A 10895-nucleotide genomic window follows, 5' to 3' on the forward strand; every position below is an offset into this window, starting at 1 on the left:
GTATTTTATAATGAAATGTATTTTCTTATTTTTCTCATAGTTACAACTTTTTTTCTTATTCTTTTTCCTACTTTATTTCTTCCTTCTTTAAAAATTAGCTGCATTCTTCGATGAAACTCCGCCACTTTCAATGTGACCATTTTTGTCACAACATTCTTTTACTATTATTCCTTTTCATTCTCAACAGTCTTATCTACGTATTTTATTTTTTTTACATTTCGAATAGTTTTGTAAACTCATTAGATTCAAGATGATTAGAAGATACCATTTAGTTTTTTTTTTATTTGAATTTCAATTAAGATCCTTACAATTTTGAAGAAATTCATTGATTTTTTTCAAAATTATTTTTCAAAGTTATATAAAAAGAAGATAAATCAATTGATGATATTTTCAAACTTTGAATTTGCTTAAAGAATAATTAATTTTTGTTATCAACAACATAACAAAATCAAGAAAATAATATATATATATAAAAAATTTTATTTTTTAAATAAAAAATCAATATAAGAAGAAAAGAAAGAAGGGGAGTAAAGAAAATGGGGGAAAGGGATTGCTGTGGAAGGGTAGGGGTGGAGGTGAAAGGAAGTGTATTTTGGATGAAGTTATAATTAAAATAAAAAAGGATAAAAATAATTCAAAAAGTAAGAGAGAAAAAAGAAAAGGAAAACATAAAAAGTATAAAGAAAAATATAAAATCAAAAAAAAAAATATTTTTAATTAAATTAACACGTGACAAACATTGATTGATGGGTGATTAGCACTTTACTTTTAAAAATTTGGACTAGTCCGAAAATAATGTAATATTACCAGTTCAAAGTTGTTTAGGGGTAAGAGGATTCCCGCAAAGTTCAAGTATCTTTTCCAAAAACAGTCTTACTTTAATGGGGTAATGATGTATTCTCTCTATATCATATGATATGTCATCATCTATCTTTCTATACTACCTTGAACTCCCTTACTTGAATATTAAATTACTATAATACCCTCAACTTAAAACACCAATTTAGTATATATTCTATATTTTATATTATATTGTATTTATTTATTTATTTGTTCTATATTATATTAAAAGCTTACACCTTTTCACATTGATGAGTAGTGATTTCTCTGAAGGGTTGTGAGTTTTTTAAAGAGATGTGACTTTTTTGATGAATTATGATATTTTCGAATGGTTGTAATTTTTCTGAAAGTTTGTGACTTATCTGAAAAGGCATGATAAGCACATTTTCATACTATCATTTGTTATCTAATATGTTGTCTATAAATAGAGGGGTTTCCTCGCATTTTTAATCTACGAATTTTGCAACTTTTATATTCTTCTTCTTCTTAAAACAAGGAAGATTATGAGAATTGCTCAACTTTGCAATTACAATATTTTTTTTGTGGGTAAATTAGGCAGATCAATAAAAGTTGATGCAACAAGGAAAATTGAATAACTCAACTTCAAACGAGAAGACTATCTAGATAATTAATATATACTCATGTTCATTGCCATAAATATACTTTTGCAGCAACTTCTACTTGACAAAAAATTCAATGATTTTATGTTGCACCGACTACAACTTGGTGTTCAAGCTGCGAAAAGCCTCAAACTGTTGGATAAGAAGAATTTGATCAAAAATTTATTTAAAGAGTCAAAACTAGATTTAATCAGTACTCATCCGTTTCCAATTTATTTGTTATACTTTTATGTTTAATCAGTTTAATATAGAATGTTCTTTATTTTTTGTGATGGGGGAGGGGGCATGTTTAAGACGACAAAGTTAAAAGATTTTTTTTAATGGTTTACGTATCCTTAAATTAAAAGTCTTTTTTATTTTTTAAAATTTCATATCAATTAAAATTAGACAAATCAATTTTTTTTTTATATCTATACTACCTTAAAAGTATGAACTACCTAATTTAAATGTTATATTATTATAGCACTACCCCCCACCCCAACTTAAAAATACCAAATTTAGTATATATTTTAAATTTTACATTCTATTACATTATATTATATGTATATTTTATTATATTATATTAAAGTAAACAAATTTTCACATTGAAGGGTTGTGACATTTTCAAAGAGTTATAACTTCTCGGATTAGTTGTGACCTTTTCGAAGGGTTGTGACTTTTCTAAAGGGTTGCAATTTTTTCGAAGAGTTGTGACTTTTCTGAAAGGTTGTGATTCTTCCAAAAAGTTACGACTTTTCCAATGAGTTGTAACCTTTTTCAAGGGCTGTGACTTTTCTAAAGACTTGACTTTTCTTGATAAGACACGATAAATATTTTTTTATACACTAAAGTTTTTTATTGTTGCTGTTCTTCTTAAAACACCCAATTTAGTATATATTCTATAATTTATATTATATTTGATTATTTATATTATATTATATTAAGATCAGGACTTTTGAAATGAGTTGTTATGACTTTTCCAAAGAGTTGTGACTTTTCGATGAGTTGTGACCTTTCCGAAGGATTGTGACTTTTCTAAAGGATTATGACTTTATGGTAAGGCACAATAAGCACATGTTCATACTACCCTTTGTAAACTACGTATGGAGGGATTTTCTCACATTTTTAAATTACGATTTTTTAATGTTTTCGATTCTTCTCTTCTTAAAAACTCAAGTGTGATTTACAGATGTTGAGAATCTCAAAGATCACTAGAATTTGAACACTCCCTAACAAGAATATTATATTAATATAATACTCCAACTAAAACATCCAATTTAGTATATTCTCTATATTTTATATAAATATTTACTTGTATTATTATATTGAAGTAAAAGTAAGAACTCCAACAGTACAATAATAACTAAGTAATGCAGTGTAGGGGAGGGCAAAGAAGTCATATTTAAGATGTGTAACTAAGAGAATCTAAGAGTGACTTTTTTTTATTTCTACATAGTACAATTAATTTTAAAATTCAATTTTTAAAAAAAAGAAAAGGAAAATGATAAATTTAAATGGAGGCCATAAAGAAGTGTCAGATCACCTTATCTATATCTAGCTTTATATTATAAATAGTAATAGGTTTTTTCGGATGTTGATTTGACAACTTTCAGTAGTAATCATAAGAAAGTTTACATCCACTATTTATAGGAACTTATACTTTATAATTCTATCTATAGATGTTTATTTAATTTTTTTATTTGATAATATTGACATTATTTTTTAAAATAGTGTAGTACATGGTTTGATATTCACGTGCAACGCACGTGCATTGAAACTAGTATTGGTAAATATGTATATATATGAAAGGGATATTTAAATTTTCTGCTTTTTTTAAGAAACACAAATATTTAGCTTCTCTCCGACAGCAGAAAAACTGATTATGCTTCTATTTAAAATCACTTTTACTGATTTGCCAAGCATATAATTTGTCAACAAAAGTACTTTTTTCTCAAAATAAGTGCTTCTGGCCTCCCAACAGCAATGTCAAATATGCTCTTAAATGAACAACTAATGTCAATCGAACCAGTATGCATTTCAGACTTTCAGTGTACACTATTAAGAAAAACATTTCAGTACTTCCCCAATTCCATATTAATTGAATTTATGAGGTAATGCACACTTATTAAGAAAAACATTCAAATAAATAACTTAAATCATACTTTTTACTATTGTTCTTTATGAAAGCATAAATGTAATTTTGCAACTAGTGCAATTTATCTCCTAAAAATATCAAACATCATTAAAGGAAAGGATAAATATGAAAAAAAATTCAAACATCCATTTTGAACTTTGAACAATTTAATTATTTTGAATAATGATTTTTTTTTCCAGAAATTCAATTAATATAAAATAGAGGAGTACCAAATATCAATAATTTTTTTTTGGCAGAGTTTGCCCTATAACAAGAACATCATAATATCTCTATAGTAAACCAAGCAACAGTTCAACCTACAATCCTCAATAATAACAAGATAATGTCTCAGAGCCCAAAGAAACACAAGTATCAAAATCCACCTCCTAAAGACTAGTCAAAGAGCATTTACTACAAATATGAAAACAAGAATTTAAGGACACAACCTGATAATAACAAATATTCCCTCTATTTCATATCAATTGAACTTGTGAAGCAATGTACACTTATTAAGAAAAATATTCAAGAATTATAATTTAAATCATATTTTTCACTATTGTCCTTTGTGAAATCATAAATATAATTTTGTAAATAGTGCAATTTATCTCTTACAAAATATCAAACTTAATTAAAGGAAAGGGTAAATATGAATGAAATTCAAACATCCATTTTAAACTTCAAACAATTCAATTATTTTAAATAATGAAAAAAATCCAAAAATTCAATTAATATGAAATAGAGAAAGTACTGTATAAAAAATATAAATATAGTAAAATTTTCCACCACAATTAGAATGCAATTGTCTCAAACCAGATCAATGAGGATCCACTTAACCAGATCAATGAGGATCCACTTCGGTACTAGAGCTAGGATCCGTACAAATTTTAACTAACTTTATTGTTTTTGTATAGAAAATGCGGGGATTAGTAGCTGCTTCTATAGAAATATTTTCTAAATATGAGTATATAATGTGTGCTAGAAAAATCTTATTTACTTGGTCACAAAGCTGGAGAGGCATAAAGAGAAGGAGGAGATTCTGGGTTGTTGATACGCCTAAATTATACCTCCTTAAAGAAGTATAACACAGTTTGTCAAATATAGAACCAAACTAGGTTGGGATCAAATCTCATAGGGAATAAGATGAGAACTAAGCAATATGCGGTTATTTATCATTAATTACTTATTTTCAGAACAAATGGGAACGTATGGGATTTCTTTTTGGTCACTACGTAACATGTAACAATCAACGGTATGATTAACTAAGAGTTAATAGAGAGAATTAATCAAGATTGTGTTCACCAAGATTGTTTGGCTGTTTTCGGGTTAATACAAAATTTCACCTTGCATTGCTAGTAGACCAATTTATCAAACTCATGCTAAATTTAATCGTCTCTCAACTGAATTAAATGCATATCACTTTTACTCTTTCAAACTAAAAGTGTTTCACTCGTTTCACAATATAATTATTCAAATGTTTTTTAATCTTGTTACAACATTAACCATCAGACGAGTTCAGATTCTCGAATCCTCGTTATTAACTTTTTTCTCAAGTTTTTTATTTATTTTTACTCAAACAAGACAAACATAGGGTAGGTTTTAATGCTTTGAAAATTTTAAAACAATTGATACGAAAGAGATACTAAGATATACAATCACAATATGCGATTCATTTTGTAAAAATACCATTTTTAGTTCAAGTCGTCATGGATTTCACAACCCTTGGTTGTGATGTTTAGCCACTCAGGATAGTTGAAACAAAGAAGATAAATGTATTCATTAAATAAGAATGTATTATAAAAGGTAGATACAATCACACTTCGATTTCAAAAACCAATAAAAAACTCTCGTTCAAACACGTTCAAGCGTACTGTGTTCTTTGCTAAAAACAAGATACTGAAATAAACCCTGAAAATACTATTTATAGTTCTAGGAATTTTGAAATTTAAAATAAAAAAGATGATCTTTCGAGGTTCACCCGACGCTTCACCTGACAGCTTGCCACAAGTGTGACGGTTTGTTGCCTTGGCTATTGTCTAATCTTCATTAGAGTAGTTTCAACCCTGCAAGTGTGATAATTTACCTGACAACTCGTTGATGAGCAACCCTACAAGTGTGATGATTTGCCTGGTTGCTTGTTGATGAGTGGTACATTTCCACTAATTTGAGGCCTTTTTTATTTCAACACTTAGTGTCCTCAATGCTTATTTATATCCTATTCTGATGATATTTTGATGTTTTGCAGATATGAAGGCTAAAGGATAAGACAAGGATGAATACATGGAAAAAGAGGCCAAAACATTGAAAGGAGTACAAAGTCCCAATGGTTGTTTCCTAACAAAAAGGACAGATCACCCAATTGGCCTGACCTCGCTTAAGTTAACATTGAAAATATTCAAGGTAGATCGCCGAACTAGAGTTAAAATGATGATTTACTGAAGTAGATTGGGAGAGCTAAAGTTCCATCACTGAAGGTGACAAAGTGTTGAGTAAAAATGAAAGCTGAAAGGGTGAATAAGGTGATAATTGGCGATCCACCAAATGTGAAAGGCTGACTCCAATGAGTTCGCCAAATGAGGTTCAAACACCTAAAGCCTAAAGAAAAAGAAGGGTGAGATAAAGAGCAAACGACAATCCGCCGAATGAGTTAAGCGAGCTCGACTAACATCACCGAGTGAGCCGCGTATGAAATCTTGGGGTAAATTTGGAAAAACTATAAATAGCCCAAAAGAGAGAAAATGGAAAGAAGTAGGATGTGGAACGTGTGGATCTGAAACACAATTTTTTTTCCTAATTCCATAGTAAGTTTTTGGATATTGAGAAATACTCTTTGCTTAGTTTTGGGGTTTTTTTTCAAACACTCTTGTAATTGACAATTAAGGGTTGAAATCAAAGTGGGTGTGAAGATTATTGCCTAATTTCAACACATTAAGGGCTGGTAGCATCTTAGGTATAATTTCTTTAGTTTTTATGATGTATGACTAAAACCTCAATTCTAGGGGTGTGATTATGGGGTTGAATGTTGATTTAATGCAGTAAGTTTTGTTTTATGCTCTATTTTATTATTGTTTATCTATGGATTTAGGTTATTTATCATGGGGTTAACTCATGGGTTAAGGTTGCAAACTTAATCCTAATCTAGATCTTCGGTTAATGCTCGAAAGAGATCAATTGAGGTGGGTAAATAAGTTGATGCATGCAATTTAAGTTTGATTTCTATTGTTTTCTCAAAACAGAAATTGTGGTTCATTTCTAGTTGCCAAATCTGCTTGAAAGAGAGATTTCTGTAAGGTAAACAGTTGATTTGTGATTCACGTAGATGAGACCGAAGGAGATTATATGATATGGTACTATGAGATTGAAAGAAAATATGTGGCATTAAATATTACCTAGCATATCCATATTTGTCTAGAACTATTGAGCAATACTTGAACCCCTAACTTGCTCATTAGGAAACTAGAACTTAACTACTCGAGTTCTACAATCAACTGAAGCATAAGAGGCATGAAGCCAGTCCATACCTAGAATAACATCAAAATCTACCATGTCTAACTTGATTAGGTAAGCCATGGTGTCATTGTGATTGACAGAATTGAAACAATCACGATAAACTCTCTAATCTAGAATAGACTTACCACAAGGTGTAGAAACACTGAGGGCTCAAGAAGTTGCTTAGGAAGGATATTAAAATTCATAGCAACATAAGGAGTCACAAAAGATAGACTCTCGCCTGGATCTAGCAAAGCATGAACATCAAAAGAAATTTTTTTGATCATACTAGTGACAACATCTGGCGAATTCTCTTGCTCTTGGCGACTAGTGATAGCATACAAACAGTTTGCTCCTCCGCTTGTCCCTGAAGTAGCTTCTCTAAGTGCAACTCTGTCTGGCAGAGCCACTGAAGAAGATTGGGCTCTATTACCCCCATTACCATTTCCTTGCCTGTTCTTAGGGCACTCTCTCATGAAGTGACCATTCTGACCACACTTGAAACAATCAGTGGAGCCATCACGACACAATCCTAAGTGGTTCCTACCTTACTTAGCACATGCATGAGTCCCATTACCTTCTTGTGCCACACTACCTTGAGACTGAGCAGGTCTAGCCTTGAAGTTCTGCGAATTATGATTCTTGAATTCACTTCTACTCCTTGGTGCAGGTGCACTAGAAGATGATGGAGCAGGTCCATTTGGCTTGTGTTTAAAAGATGACCAGTTTGCATTACTCTTCTGCTGTCCAGACTCGTTCCCAGTTGTCTTAGCTTTCTTGTTTTAAAACTCTTCTCTATCTCTCAACTTATCTTTCTCAACATACTGCACATGGATCCTAAGTCTGGATATGTCCATGTCTCCTATCAATATAACTGCCTTACCCTCTTTGCTTGAAAGACGAGACAACCCAGAAACAAACAAACTCATCCTGCTCCTTATGTCAACAACCATCTCTGGGGCATAATGGGATAGTTGGGTGAACTTAAGGTTGTACTCATGTACGCTCAAGATTCCTATTTAAGAGTGAGAAATTCCCTTACCTTGGCCTCTCTCAGTTCACGGGGAAATAAATGCCCTAAGAAGGCCTCCTCAAACACCGCCTAACTCACAATTAGTGCACCTTCAGCTCTATTCTTCTTCCATTGGTCAAACTAGATTCTAGTGGCACCCTTCAATTGGTATGCAGCTCCACTCGCTCGACGTCAACAATATCCATAATCTCAAAATCCTTCTGTAGCTCTTCCACAAAGTTTTCTGAATTTTCAGTGACACTTGAACCGGTGAAGTCTGGAGGATTCATCCTGAAGAACTCTCGGATCCTGGACGTATCAGCCATATCCTATCGAACTTCTCTTTGTTGCCCAGCTTGGTTGGTCACAACTTGACTCAGCATTTGGATAACTTCCCGGAACTGAGAATTTGTGACCTTTCCTTGGGGTTGCACTTCTGGTGCATTGGGTACCCTTGATCCTCAACGTTCCTCCTAGAAGGACAACCTCGAACAACTCTTTGTGGAGGCATGATCTGAAAGATATGTGCAAGCACGAGTTAGAAAGAAACTTTTATAGAGATGAACTCTATCACACAAAAGGAGTATGAAAGAAGTGAGATAGTTCCTAAATGTCGCAGCCTCCTAATTATAGATGTGGCGCGCTTCACACCGATAACTAGGACTCTACAGACACGGCTTCATAGACACCCTAGGACTCTTGAACTCTATGCTCTGATACCAAGTTTGTCACGCTCCAAGCCTACACCCTAGGCGTGATCGGCACTCGAGAACCATTGTTGGCCCCAAGCGAACCCTTGGCCTGGCTCAATACTCTCAACGAAAGACTTTACTCAACATTTAAAAGAATTCAAAAGATATACTCATGTAATAAACTCAGAATGTTGTAAAGGAAACATTCAACTGTCCAAAGAGGCAACTCAAGTCTTTAAACATAACAACTGAAATGAACAAGACTCATGAACTAACGTCTATCTATCTATGAAACCTCCAATACTATGAGGGATGTCGGGACAAGACCCCCGATCCTCCTAACAAAACTGAAATGATAAAACATAATAAAGGGATCCTCCGTAAGCAATGAAGCTCACCAAATGACTCTGGAACTAGACTGGATCAACGAAGCGCTGGATGCTGATCCTGGTTACCTGTATATGCATCATTAAAGATGCAGGCCAAATGGTGTCAGTACATGGAATGCACGAACATGTGAGGGGAAATCTAAAATAGACATAAGCTTGAATTGGAACTGAAGAAACACTTACCTCATCTCAACTCAACTCAACCTCATTTCAATATAAAGCAATAGAAATAATGCAGTATAAGGAAAAACTTTAAAGCAGTAGATAGCAAATCAATGTATTAGAAAATACAATATATACTTTGTTTGTATGCAAAAATACAAAGTAACCTTTGTTTGGGAGATTCTCTAACCGACAACGATCACTATGAGCTATGTGATGATACAACGTCTAGCCCACGCTGCCAGAACTGTCCTGTACTTTGTCGGGGTATAGAACTCCTTAACTAAGTGGATCCTCTAGTCTATGCTATAAAGCAATAAAGGAATCATCAAAAAAGTATGCCCTTTTCTACCCACGTTGGCTACATGGTTTATGGGGGCTGTGAGTTATTAGAACTCTCCTTCATATCGGTGCTCAATACTACTCCCAAAATATACTTAGCTCATTATGTTTTAAATAAAACAATTCCTCTTCCTCAACTTTGAGATTATTACTCAAAAGGTTTTCTCTAAAAAGAGATAGTACTTTAAACTACTCATGAACTCTTTTGGAATCGGTGTTTCCACTTTTCTTAAATGTAAAAACATTCCTCTTGGGAATACTTAGTTCCCATATATCATTTTAAAGAAAATGAACTCAACTTTACTCTTCTTCAAACTCAAATGCTCAAGTCTTAAAACAAGTTTAAAAGATTGTAAAAAGATTTCTTAAAATGACTCGAAGAACTCTCAAGACTTGACTCTTAACTCTACCTTGAATTTGAATTTATGGATTCAAGGTTATGAATGATTTCTTGATGTTTATAAGTAGTTTAGAGTAGTTAGAATCAATAGGGAGTAACGGTATACTTTAAAAGGACTCGAACGGGCTAAACGACGGAAAAATGGTGAGGGCAGGCGACCCTGGCGCGGGGTGCCAGCTCCTAAAGTTCAGAGACTCCTTTTTGGTGCACTGCCGGCACGCCACACCAGATCCTATGGCGCATCTGGGGCGCGCCGCGCCACCCTTTCTCAGAACATTCCGATGAATTTTTCTTCTCGTTTTCTGACCCTAATTCATCTAGAATCAATTTCTTTTCTCAAATACTCTTTAGATTCAATTACCCAATACAAGTATATGAGAATCTACTCAAGAAAAAAATCTTATACTCAATACCATTACCTCAAGAACTCATCAATCCCATCCTAATTCTAGAACGAAAGCAAAACTTCAAGAACACTAATCAAGAACTCAAATCCTTCAACTTCAAGAATGAAATTACGCTGAAAATAACATGATTGGCGTGTGGGTCAATGAACCCAACACTATGAGAACTCACATACCTCTTAGGGATCAAACCCTTGGCGAAATCCACAACAAAACTCAAGAATCTTGACGAACGCCTTGAACTTTTCTCCCTTTCTCCTCTTCTTGAACTCCTCCAAAAACCCTAAGCGTAAATTGATTTGGGAAAACCAAACCAAATCAGTTTAGACCCTTAATTATTTACTAAAAATGCTTAAATCTGAAAGGGTAAGGAAAGGAACAAAATACCCCTCATATTTTTGGGTAACATTCCTTAATTGAATAGCCTGACTTCAA

The sequence above is a fragment of the Solanum tuberosum genome, unplaced genomic scaffold (genome assembly GCF_000226075.1).
Source record: "Solanum tuberosum cultivar DM 1-3 516 R44 unplaced genomic scaffold, SolTub_3.0 scf00182, whole genome shotgun sequence".
NCBI lineage: Eukaryota > Viridiplantae > Streptophyta > Magnoliopsida > Solanales > Solanaceae > Solanum > Solanum tuberosum.